The sequence below is a fragment of the Notechis scutatus genome, chromosome 1, assembly GCF_049901735.1.
Source record: "Notechis scutatus isolate UNSWTSFEM ecotype Mainland chromosome 1, rNotScu1.2, whole genome shotgun sequence".
NCBI classification, from domain to species: Eukaryota; Metazoa; Chordata; class Lepidosauria; order Squamata; family Elapidae; genus Notechis; species Notechis scutatus.
In genome coordinates, this window is record NC_142009.1 from 256,892,558 (window position 1) to 256,902,727 (window position 10,170).

A 10,170-nucleotide genomic window follows, 5' to 3' on the forward strand; every position below is an offset into this window, starting at 1 on the left:
ACATGTTGCACGTTGTGCTGGCCCTGCAAGTTTACCATATTAAACCTAATTGTGATGTTACGTTGCGTTCACAGATAAAAGCTATCTTCAAGCTTTCCTCAAGCCTTTCAACTTTGATCCCACATTTAAAAATAACTACTTCAGAAAAGGGATGCTTCTGTTGGCTACCACAAAATATTTGTATAAAATCATAGAATGGCAGAAATATCAGAAGTTTTTCTTATTAAAAACAGATATTTGCTAGATTTTCTGATTCTGCAATTGCAATTGACTAAACTCTAATACCATACTGTGGAATATAAGAGGAATAGCACTCAGCAGTACAAATCTATTCAGTGAGATTTCTTCATGGATAAATGGTATCTACCTTAGAGTTATAATATCTTTTGAGTAAAAATACTTGCTGTGACATGATGGTGATTTTTTTTTATAATCCTTGCAGAACATCTCTAATTGTTCTTCTAAATGTATGGAATCTGTTTTTACTATTGGATGTGAAAAAATATTAGAGAACAATTCTTAGACTTGGCTCTGAAGATGCTTGGAGTTGCAAATCTCTGAATTTACACAGTTAGCAATGAAGCAAGGCAAGATGCTTTGTGTATATCTGAGTGTATAATGTTTGCATTTTCTATTTACATCTGACTGTGTTTAAGTGTGGGAGGATCTATGTTTGATTGGTGTTTGAGATTTAATCTTGTTTTTCATCTTCAACATAGCATTTCTGGTTTGCAAAGTATAGATGAGCACAACAAACAGTAGTTGCGGCTACTTAGTTATTGTCTGGTGCTTTTAAATCCATGGACAGTATATCTATATTTTCTGCTTGGTTATTCCTTTGTTTTGCGTTGTTTGAGATTAGGTAGAACTAATTTGCTATAACACAAATGCACTATGGTATCCTGCTGAATCAATGTGTAACAAAATTACCTGAGGAACTTGTACAGGTAGTCCCCGGCTTACAACAGTTCATTTAATGATGGTTCAAAGTTACAACAGCACTGAAAAAAGTGATTTATGACCGTTTTTTACAGTTATGAAATTTGCAGCATCCCCATGATCATGTAGTCAAAATTCAGTGGCTTGCCAACTGGTTCATACTTATGACCATTGTGGTGTCCCAAGGTCATGTGATCACCTTTTGTGGCCTTTTGGCCAGCAAAGTCAGTGGTGAAGCCAGATTCACTGGGTTACTAACTTATCAACTGCAGTGATTCATTTAACAATTATGGCAAGAATGGTCGTAAAAGAGGGAAAACTCTTAACAACAGAAACTTTGGGCTCCATTGTGGTCTTAAGTCGAGGACTAACTGTAATCCATTCTTGTTCTTCTTTAGTTGTACATTTAATTAAGAAACATGCACACAGTATAGAAGATCTATACTATATCCATTCTACTTTGTCTTTCTTTGTATAAACCAGACTTACACTTTTCAAAGAACAAGCTCAAATTAAAATGTGGCTTGCTTGTTTGTAGTTTAAAATGTTGTTTAGGAGCCATAGTGGTTAGAATGCGTAGTGGTTAGAATGCAGTATTGCAGGCTAACTGCCCACTGCCAGGAGTTTGATCCTGAACAGCTCCAACTTGATTCAGCCTTCCATCCTTCAGATTGTTGGGGGCAATATGATGATGCCCAGTGAGTGCACATTTGGAATTGTCCCAAAATGTCAACTTTCTTATTTCACAGCTCCTCTAGTTTGATAGATCTATTACTTCCTTAAACTAGGGCTGGACAGCTTGTGGTTCTCTAGAAATTAATGAACTTCAAATTCTATTGGCATAGTTGCTGCTTAAATTTAGCAAGAATTAGACTTCCGGTGGCAATTTTGTCAAGGACAGACCAGAGACCGTGATTGTGTGCGGCTTCGATCCATGCTGTTCCCGTTAAAGGGCTCTGAATGGGGCTAGAACCACCTTGGAGGGGTGGGGAAGAAAGGGGAGACTGCCTGTTGGGTTGAGGGGAGCCTCATCTCCCCTCCCTGGCTAGATAAACTCCCCCCAAAGATGGGCTGAAGCAATGACTAAACATGGCCACCCTGAAGTTGAAGACCAATCCAGGACAAAGATTGTGCAGGAGCAGTGAAGAAGTGGACAGTGTGGAGACCAGGCAAACCAGGCGCAATATCTGAATATAAAGGTACCCCGGATTTAAAGTTTTAAGAGACTTGTAAAAAAGATTGGAAAAGAGGTGACCAGAGGGAGTGGGGGGGGAGAAATTGGACATAAGTGAAAGTGGTTTTGAACTTTAAAAAGTTAAATTTAAAGAGAAAGCTAGAAGAAAATATCTGCTTAAATTGGGTTATATTAAATTATATGATAATGGCACTAAACAGTCATAATTAAAAGCTGAACTTGAATGTACCAAAAAGAAATAATATTTAACAATTGGACTTACTGGATTATTGTAACTTAAAAGCCTTAAAAGGGAAATGAAAGTGAAAAGAAAAGGTGGAACTTGGACATAACAGAAAGCGTCACTTTATGTTAAAGGAAAATTTTCAGTGACTCTTTAAAAAGTGTGTGGTTCTCTAAAAATTGAAACTTGATACAAAGTAAGAGAAACTTTGATACAATAAGATAGAAACCCTGAAAAGTGAAATTAACACACTATAAAGGAAGAAGAAAGAAGCTTGAACCCTGGGAATACTAGGTGACTTTGAAAAAAAATTCAAAAACCAACAAAAGGAACTTAATAATAAAAATATATAAACATTGGACTATTTTGACCCTGGAAAATTGAAACAGGATTTAACAGAAGTGGATGGTTAGAAGCTGTTTAAATAAACTACTGGACAACTGGACTGGACTTAAATACCGAAGAAAGAGACAAAAGAAAAATTAAAATTGAAAGAAGTGCACAAAAATGGCAGAACTTTGCTTGGAAATAAAATTGGAAATGATAAGGGAAATGATACATGAAAGAGTGGATTTGTGCAATATTGCCTTACAAATATTAGAAATGGCGATGTTGGAGAACAAAGAAGAACAAGGAGATCCAGAGGGGGAGGAGTTGATTAGAGAAGAGGCCAGCCTCAATGAACAAATGGAATAATGAACATTAAAACAAGGGGGGAAAACATGGAAATTAAAACTTGGAGGTTTGAGGGGACAATTAAAGAGGTAACTGTTTGGAAACTCAAACAAAGAAAAAGGAAACAGCAGAAAAGGGAATTACAGGAGAAAGCTCAAAAGAGGGAAGGGATAAAAATTGGAGTCAGAAATGGGGGAGAAAAATAAAGGAAAAGGGGAGTAAGGAAAAGGACCAGAAAAGAAGGGGGGATAGAAAGCCAAAAAAAAAAATGTAAAGGAAAAGAACTGAACATGGGCTATGTTTGCACAATATGCTACACCATGATTATCATTAACTGAATTAAGCCAGTTACCTGACTTCATATTACAACACACTGAATCACAAACCAATGTATTTTGGTCTAGTCTGTTGTGGACACAAGCAACACAAATAATAATTTCACATAAGTCAAGTGTGGGTTCTTTCATGAATAGAGAAATAGAAATGTCACTCATCTGCTCTTTCTGTTTATATCATTCCTTTTTCTTGCACATTGGTAATTTTAACTCTCTGTTTACAAGCATCGCTTTCCTATAATGGTGCTCACCAACCAGTGGAGAACATTTCTTCAGAAGGTTACTGGTAATCATGTTTTGTGTATTCTAATCCAGAAAGTAAGATTATGGTTGTCCTTCAGGTTGTCTTTCTAGTACATACTGCAACCAGTGTTTCTTTGCATTAGGACTGCAAACTCTAGACAACCATTTATTGGCAGAAAAACATTTGGAGTGTCTTGTATCTTTGTAACTTTACTGTTTGGAAGAATGCAAATCCTTATAAAATCAACATGCTACTTATTCAGGTACACTGATATGAAAGGGAAGATTGTTTTGTGAAAAATTTCTTAAGTGGGTTTTGTCCCATTCTACGACTTTTCTTGCCACATTTATTAAGTGAATCACTGCAGTTGTTTTAAGTTAGTAACATAACTGTTAAGTGAATCTGGTTTCCTCGCTGACTTTGCTTGTCAGAAGGATGCAAAAGGTGATCACATGACCCCGGGACACTGCAACTGTCATAAACATGAACCAGTTATCAAGCACCTGAATGTAAATCACGTGACCTTTGGATTGCTACAATGGTCGTAAGTGTGAAAAATGGTCATAAGTCACTTTTTTCAGTGCTGTTGTAACTTTAAATAGTCACTAAGCAAACTGTTGTAAGTAGAGGACTACCTGTACTACCTGTTACTGTCATAGCAGAGAGGGAAAAGGAGATACTCTGAGGTCATCTGTATTTGAGTGTTCTGTAAGTACCTGTCTCTTGGGGCTTAGGAGAAGAGATATATTGAGAGAATAATGGAAGAGATGTCAGTTTCAAGACTCCAACAAATCCACCCCCATTCAAATCATAAGTCTCTGGCCGCATTGCTCAGAGGAAAAAAAATGATTTATTAGGAGTGGCCATTTTGGCATTAGCTGGGTGCAGCTGACACTAAAATGCATCATTCATTTCCCCCTTGACCCTGGTCTTTCCTCCCACCTCCTGCATGTATATTTTCCAATGGGACACATCCATAGCCAAGAGTCATCAATCATGCTCTCCAGTAATATTCTTGCGCACCAACAGCTTTAGGCTGCCAAGGTGATTATCTGAGGCATTTAAGGAATGCACTGCTTTCCCCCCACTCCCTTTCTGCTAGCAACTAAAAAGACCAAAGGAGTATTTTTAGTTGTCAGCCAGAGTGATATTTTAAGTTAGGGATCCTCAAATGCATAACCATCAGTTTCGTTTAATTATGTCTCATTCTATGCTGGATGAAGTCCGCAACACATCTAGAGGGCAGTGGGTTGATATACACCATAAAAGAGTGTATCATATAGGCACGAAGATGCAGTGTTAATAAATAAGGGCATTGGTACAAATGATGAATTCAGCTAAATTTCTAAGCACACTTACCTGGTAAATAAGTCCCAAAGACTTTTTTCTGAATATATATATAGGATTACATTGGTAATGAATTCTCATAATTCTCATAATGAATTATTCATTGTAAGAATAAGATAGACGGCACTATAAACAAAATTTCATTTTGGCATTTTATGGGGAAATATATAGGTTTTTTTTCTTTAAAGAACTGGTATTACAGAAGAGTAGGAAATATGTTTCTGTTTAATCCAGATTTTGCAGTTTTTTTAGATATTAGCAATTGCAATATATATAAGAAAACAGAAAGCCTCACTGTTTGATTGAACAGTCCTGGTTTTCTGGTTGCTTGGATACAGTTCAGACTAGTGTAATGCAGAAGTGTCTGAAATGAATCAAGGTTGCCAAAGCTTAAGTGTAACCAAACTTAGGAATTGTTCTAGCTTCACCCACTTGGACTCAGCTCCCAGCATTTCACTCAAGGCTTAGTGCAGCTCTTGGCATGAGAAAAGTTGCACACCTAATATAATGAATAGCTATTGCCATATGCAAAACATAATGAAATGAAGTAGCTCCTTACAAAAGTGGGGAAAGCTGTATTTTAAGCTTTTTAAATTCATTTGAATTAATGTAAGCAAATGATACTAAAAAAGAAACACTCTGGAAAAAGAATTTTCCTTGCACATGCATTATTTCCAGTTTTTAAAAGAAAAAAAGGGGGCTGTTTGAAGTATTATATGTAGTAGTTGTGTGTAAAATCTCTTATTCTTCATATTGGCTTCTTAAAAATAAGCCAACCAATCATAAAGCTCTAGACTGACGCTGTCTGTCTAAGTTAATCCAAGGCCAGTAAAAGGATAATTTGATTAAACTGAGACCCTAATTTATTTAGCTTTAGTTCTGGATCAAGCTTTTCTTAATAGAGTGCTGCCGTCTTCAATTGTTTGAGGCAAATTAAAGTGACATAAATACCATGGGACTTTTTCAATCAGATTAGTCAGCTAACTTGCATCAATACTACCTCAGCCATAGATGCTGGCGTCCTTCTTTTCATTAGCTTTACTAACAACTGACAAGCTCTCCTGGAAGAATGGGCACCCACGCTGCCACGCCGACCCCCACACTTAACCCATCATCCTTCCTCAATGGATCCTATTTGACAAGGTGCCCACACCTTTTTCCATTGCTATTCTCTAAACAAAGCTAAATATTGTTTATTGGCTACCAATAGCCTGTTAATCCCAAACAATTTCACAAATCCATGGAGCACTCAAACTGATTATAAACATTTGTTCTTTTAAGATGCTAAATTTCTCCCGGTTTATTTCCTCTGTTCTTTTTCCTCACTATACAGTACCACAGCTTTCAAATATGAAAGGTAGATTTGCCCTTTAAAGTGCCCTTCTAGACAGCAACAACAACAAAAGCAAATTCCTGAAGATTGTGGCCAAGTTGGTATCTTCGAGGACAATTGTAATTACCATGTTGAAAGGAAGAAGTGGACATATACAAGCTTTTCATATATTACAATGAGATATTGCTTATAAACCTTTCTATAATATGTGAACAATTAGAAAAACTATAGCACCTTAATTTTTAATGGCATGTGAAGTTCCCAACAAGGTTGCTTTTATTAAAAATGAATAGCAAGCTTATGTACTGCTTACTGACTGTACTATAGATACAAAATATTTCATGGATAAACAATGAATCTAAAAATCAAGAAAATACATTGACAAAACACTTATTAAGGAGGACAAAAGTGCACTGAACTTTTTATGGTAAGATGAAATCTATATTCCAATTCAGAAGAAATTGTCTCATGAATGGTTGGAGATGTGCAGCTGACAGATTTCACAGAAAACATTTTGAAACTGGATTTGGAGAGACTTTTGGCAGCAGTTACTCTGGACACTATTGAATTCGATGGATTATCAGCTCGACTTTTCCAAAGGCAGCTTTAGGTATCATTTTCTTAAAGTTAATTTTCAGAAAGCCAAAGCTAAGGCAAAAGTAAGCAAAGGACTGAATTTAAACCCAGGTGTGTATATATAGTTGTATTTTTCAAGATTAGTGGCTGTGTAATTTTGGCACAATTAAAGCCTACAACCTCTGGGAATTATGTGCTATTGTGCTAAGAAGTTCTGGCAGAGACATAACTTAGTCATTTGCAACTGCTTTGCATATATTTGCCTGAAATTTACATAGCACAACTAATGCCACTGTCTACCCTAGTCCATGTGCTGTTGTAGGACAGAGGCATTCAAACAGAGCTTCTCAAAAAATTTGTTTCATTACCTAAAACCGCTATCAGAAGGTCCTTTTTGCCCTGTTGGAAGAATTATCCTTCTGGGTTCAGTTCCAAGTGTGGGAAAAGACACTGGATACATGGAGGCTGTTTGGAAAGATGTTTTAATGGTGGACAGGACCACATGGCTTGGAGCTCCAAAGTGAAAAGGATGATCACATGCTTCAAGATGTTGGGTGAATGAAAAAAAGGGGAAAAAGGGCCAAGATGCTGAGAGACCCTTAGTTATATACCCTCTGTTGGGCCCCACCTTAGTGTTTCCTATTCTTGTGTAAAATGTATCCCATTGGCTGTCACATTCCCAGGGGCCTCTTAGCTAACTTTGTAGGCTTTGTCTGGACCACATGGCTTCACCTGAGTGCTGGCTGATGCAATCTTCCCAGGCCAGGTGGTGAGACGGGTAGAGGCCTTTGTTATGTAGACTATTCTGGCCCGCCCATTAACAAAGGTCAGCTTCTGCTTCTGAGTTTCTACTCTTTAGGGGAAATATTCTGTCTTTTTAATATTTCTTAGGATATTTTATTTTTCTAGGAGAGGGGTGGGTGCTAACTTCCTACAGCCCAACGTAGGTGAAAACACTTTGCATCAATTTAAATGTCCCTGTTATGATTAGGTAATGATGCACAAACACATTACTGAAAGAAAAATACCTTTTATCCAATTTTAGATAATTTACTCAGGTTTGGGAAACACTACTCTAACTTTTTCCTATCTTAAGTCCTATTAATCGCTCTATAAGACTCTGAGGATAAAAAAAAAACCTTTATATGATCACAGGCACTTTCGTAGAATTATTTATAGTAAATTTTTAAAATGTAAAGTTCAGTGACTTATCCTGTGTCCTTCCCCACCTTCTGAGAATACTTTGGAATTCTGCTTGGATATGCAGACTACTGACTGTGACTCATTCCCATAAAAGGCACAGTATTATGTTGACCAAATCTGTAGATAACAAGTGCAGCTGGCTTAAGGAAAAGATTCCCTTGACTCTTGGTGACTTTGTGGGGAGGGCAGTACTGTGGATTTGTCATTGCCTTATTCTGGTATATTTTCTTGACTTCCAAGGGTAACATATAGCCTGGAAATAAGTAGGATTTACACAAGTTATGTTTTTCAAAATAGACCATGTTGGCTAAGGATTTCCAATCAGCCTCACAGAAAATCCCATAAAAGAAAACTTATATTGTACATGAAGGGGAGAGAATTCTGCCAAACTGAAGCCAGCAGATAGATGGGAAAGGAGAAAGGTAGATGCACTAGAGGTAGTTTTTTTTAAAATAAAATATCTGTTTTAATAAAATAACTATATCACAGGCTTGTTTTATACTGAAATGACAAATTTGTGGATTTACAGCACAATACAGTGAGCCACCAACTACCCACGTTTGCTGAATATGTCCCAAACAGGGCCAAATAAGGGACTCAGGCCTTTTTAATGCCAACTTGAGGACTCAGGATATAAATGGCCTTTAAGTCTCTTGTTTGCAGCCTAAGGAATCTTTTTGAACTATAATTAGCAAAAACAATATTTTCTTCCTGTTTCAGGGCAGGAAACACACATAACCTCTCGTACAAGCCTTGAATGCCTTAATGTAATAAAACATGAAGTATTTCATTCAAAATAAAAATGAAGAATTCTGGTTCTGCTTTTGTGTATGACACGGCTATCTCTATTTTCCTCCTCGAAGTGTATATCTTTTTTAAAAAAAAAAGAAAAAGAAAGAAAAACTATCTCTTGGGATGTTGGAAATTCACAAATAGTGATAATGCAAGAGAGAATGTATAGGTTTAAGTGAAAAACAGTATCTACCCATTAAATTTTGGAGGAAGCATTCACCTTTTCATGAGGGATAATACGATGAAATGGACATGAAGACTGCCTGAAAAGGACAGTCTGTATGTTTGGACATGTAATGACAGTTGATAGTTTAGAGATATGCTTACATGCAAACTAGACCAAAATTGTCATAGGGATGTTAATAGAGCTAAAGGCTACGGTCTGGTATAGAAACTAGTGATTGCTTCTCTAGATCAGGGGGCTGGCAAACTTTTTTTGTGTGAAGAGCCAAATCCCACTAATCCACCTCCACTTCCACTGGCAAGTCTGCAACCCATGGAGTGTGGCAGCCATTGGACAGTGTGACTTACCAGAACAAAGACCATTGATAAGCTGCTGCTAGTCAAAATGCCACACCCCTGTCCCGTGATCACCGTCCTCACCTCAGGACAGTACTTGATGTGGCTTCTGGGTTTCTGGTTGCTTTAAAAGTCATATTGATCACTTAAATTAACATGTCTTAGATCAGTCAGATCTACCTATCACATAACTCATTTTCTTAGCAGTGCGAAACAGTAATCCTTGGCACCATGAACATGTAAATAACATATAACTGTTTTATAAATCTAAGTACCCCAAAACATAAAGCAATTTCATATTTATGACAGTCTGAACTGCTGCTTGGCTCTTTTTTTTAGTGTTTGACTTAAATTTTAGCATTTTAAATCTGTGTCCCATAGTGTTAGAATCGTCCATCAAGTTATGTTTCTATATTTTTATCAGCTTTCAGGCAATCAGTAATTATATGTTATACAAGTCACATCCAAACACTTGTGCCAATAGTAGAGAAGGGAAAGAACTACAGGAAACTCTATTTTTGAGTGGAGAACAAAAGAACGGGTCAGCCAAGCTGAGTAATTTTGTACTGTTGCTTCATGCTCCATGTGAAAGTAAGAAGAAGACAAGAACCATTGTTTTTGCAAAACTAGAAGTTTTTAAAATCCGAAAGACAGAAGTAAGTGTGGAAAATCAAAGAGTATTTTCTACCATAAAGTTTTAATGTTATTATCACTACAGCCTATCTTGATAGCGGAAATCAATATCACTACAAGTTTCATACTGTGTTTCTCATATAATAAGGCTGGATC